Source organism: Chrysochloris asiatica, unplaced genomic scaffold (genome assembly GCF_000296735.1).
Source record: "Chrysochloris asiatica unplaced genomic scaffold, ChrAsi1.0 scaffold00293, whole genome shotgun sequence".
Taxonomy (NCBI): Eukaryota; Metazoa; Chordata; class Mammalia; order Afrosoricida; family Chrysochloridae; genus Chrysochloris; species Chrysochloris asiatica.
The window spans coordinates 2,254,108-2,257,562 of NW_006408811.1; the positions used below are offsets into that span (position 1 = coordinate 2,254,108).

Here is a 3,455-nt window from a genome sequence, read left to right on the forward strand (position 1 = left end):
TCAAGAGTAAAGCTGTCAGTTTGAGAACTAAGGTGCACCTGACTCAAGCCATGGTATTTTCAATAATTTCTTATGTATGTGGAAGTTGGACAATAATAAAGAAGATCACAGACAAATTGATTCACTTGAATTATGGTGTTGGAGGAGAATATTAAATGTACCATGGACTGCCAAAAGAACAAACCAATCTGTGTTAGAAGGAGTATATTCAGATTGCTCCTTAGAAATCAGGATGGCCAGACTTCATGTCTCATACTTTGTACATACTATTAGGAGGGACCAGTCACTGGAGAAGGACACCATTCTTGGTTAAGTGTAGTGTCAGTGAAAAAGAGGAAGACCCTTGAGAAGATGGACCGGCACAGTGGAAGTGGGCTCAAGTGTAGCAATGACTGTGAGGTTGGCGTAGCACCGGCAGTGTTTCATTGTGTTGTGATAGGTCACTTTGAGTCAGTGCCCACTCAATGGTATCTAACAACTACAATAAAGGTATGAAGTGACTGGCTTACAAGCTTTCATGGGTATGCCTAATTTCAGAATGAGGGGTAAGGTAGAATTCCCACTGTATAGTTTTCCTCTCTTCCATACAGGTCTGGTGAAAGGGCATGGGGAATAATGCTGATAGGATTTTACAATTTCAATTTTGAGTATTTTTAATTGTTTACAGGATTAACTTTGATTGTTAAAACTGTAAATGTAGAAAATGTGTAACTAAAAAGGGGGAGTAGTTAATCTTTCATTTCAGAAACCAGATGATCCAGGACCATCAAGAAGGAAGAGTGTAGGATCCCTGGCATGTAGAAGTGGTGACAGCACAGATGGTAGAATGCAGAGACAAAGCATCAGAAGACTGTAGGCCCAGAGTGAGTGAAGCTATGTGCCTACAGGCAAGAGGCTGGCTTGCTGAATATGCCCTTTGGACATTTAAATGAATACATATTTTTGTTTTGTTTTGTGATACGTGCATCAAATATTTTTGCTTTGTTCATTTGTGACATATAATATGTAAATGTGGCCTGTGTGTTTTTTAGGTATAGGTGTTTTAGTCATATCATGTTAGGCTCAAATATGACTTAAGAATTTTCTTTGTTTAGAGATTATGCATATAGCTTTGTTGTTGTTGTTAAGTGCCGTCGAGTCGGTTCTGACCCATAGCGACCCTGTACAGGGTTTCCGAGGCTGTACATCTTTATGGGAGCAGAACGCCTCATCTTTCTCCCGCGGAGCGGCTGGTAGTTTCGAACTGTTGGCCTTAAGGTTTGCAGCCCGATTCGTAACCACTACGCTACCAGAGCTCCTTATAGGTGCCTTATTGACATGGGTGGACTGTAATTATTAGGGCTCTGTGTCAACTACACTAGGCCAGGATTCCCAGTGGTTTAACTAAATCCTATGATGACTGCCTATGAGCAGGCACAGTTAATTCAATGATGACTGGTTATGAGCAGCCAATCAATTGAAAGGATATTTCCTTGAGGGTGTGGCCTACTCACAATATAATGGACATGTGGGAAAGGCGTACCGTCTCTTCTGCTGGCAACCTGGGACTCTACAACTGCAAGCCATTTACTTGGTTTGGCTTCTCTAAAAACGAAGCCTAAGACAGCTCCTTAGAAGCAAAGATGGTGAGACTTTGTATCTCATATTATCAGGAGGAACCAGTCACTGGGGAAGGGCATATACTTGGAAAAAAGAGGAAGACCACCATAGAAATGAATTGAAACCGTGGCAGTAACATTGGGCTCAAACATGACAACAATTGTGAGGATGATGCAGGACTGGGCATATCATCAGATATAGAACAATCATTCTATTGTGCATAGGGCCATTATGAGTAGAAACCAGCTCAACAGCACCTAATACCATAGTGGCCCTGCATAGGGTTTCTTAGGCTGTAAATCTATACAGAAACAGAGACTCACTTTTCTCCTGTAGAACTAGCTGGTGAATTCAACTACTGATCTTGCAGTCAGCAATTCAATGCATAACCCCCTGTTACCAGAACTCCTTATATTTGTATGCACAGCATATATATTCATATATATGGAATTATATAGGAAGCACAATTATAGATAATCAATCCCTAGATATATCTGAGCATTTAATAGATTATTAGGCTTATGGTCTCAAGACCATAGTCTCCAGGGTATAACTAAGAAACTGACATAATTTAGTTCATAATGTTCTGCATCCTAGTTTGCTGAGTAATATTTAGGGTTTCAAAAGCTTGTAAGTGGTCATGTCTAATACAACTACTGGTCTTCTTGTACTGGAACAAAACAAAGTAAATGAAACCAAAGAAATAAGCCCACACAAACCACAGCTTCTTCTAGCTTGAGACCAGAAACTGTAGCTGGTACCCAGCTACCACTACAGGCCATTCTGACCAGTGATACGTTAGGAAGTACTGGTTAGAATGAGAGAGGAATATAGACCAAAACTCAAATTTATTTAAATAATACCAGACTTATTGGACTCATAGAAACGAGAGGAAGCATCAACATGATTTCCCTAAAAACCCCTTTAACTTAGAAGTGAAGCCACTACAGGAGTAGTGAAATGACAGAGTAGCCTATGAAATCAGCAATAACACCAATGAGAAATCTGCTCATTTAAAAACCAACTGTGTAAGACCCAACAGTCAACAGTCACCCAAAACCAAAGAGGAGAGGCAGAGGAGCTGGGAGGCTGGAGTAGGGTGGAGATGGTGAGAGTGCTGATCCTTGTGGGGATTGCAAACAATGTCACTGAGCAATTTGTGTTTAAATTATTGTATGGGAATTGACTCCGACACCTAACAATAACTCAAAGCAATCAGAAGTAAGATGGTAACAGACGTGTGCGTGTGTATTATATAATACTTTTTTAAATTAGAAGAAAAGAAAACAAAGATTTTAAGAGCACAAAACCTGGCTAAGCCAAAGTCATCTAAAGCACAATAAAACATTTTTAAATTGATTAATTTTAAACTATCAAATATCCCAAAGTTTAGTTTTAATTTTTAAACCATAGTTATATTATGACAGCAATACAACATAATTCCATGAAATAGAAAATCTACTAACATTTAACTTCTCCTGGCTCTACATGTACAGTCAATTCTGGGACCTTTAATATTGACACAGTCCCACCCTTATCAGTTATGAGAAACAAATGGTACATACTTGAGCTGTCCTTCAGCTGTATCTGGACTATGCCTGTAGTGAAAATCAGTATAGGGTGCTAATATTCGCTAAAAAAGAAAAAAAGGAGTACTTGTTATAAAATGCATCCTTCCTAGTACAGTCACCATCATAGCAAACTATGCTGTTGTTGTAAAGTGCCTTGTATACGCCTTTTTGAGGACATGCACTTTCATTTCCTTTGAATACATTGTTGTTAAGTGCTGTCCAGTCAGTTCCGACTCATACAGAGTCTATACAGAGTTTCCAAGAATCAGCTGGTGAGTGTGAACT

General features: G+C 39.3%; 1 protein-coding gene across 2 annotated transcripts in view; it reads right to left on the bottom strand.

Annotated features, from left to right (window-relative positions):
* RICTOR (RPTOR independent companion of MTOR, complex 2) overlaps window positions 1–3,226 on the bottom strand; it is a 71,697-nt gene extending 68,471 nt beyond the window's left edge. For both annotated transcript variants that reach the window (XM_006874679.1, XM_006874678.1), the window contains exon 1: window positions 3,165–3,226. The gene's annotated coding sequence lies outside the window, so the exon portion shown is untranslated. The remainder of the gene's footprint in view (window positions 1–3,164) is intronic.
* Window positions 3,227–3,455: the final 229 nt, after the last annotated feature.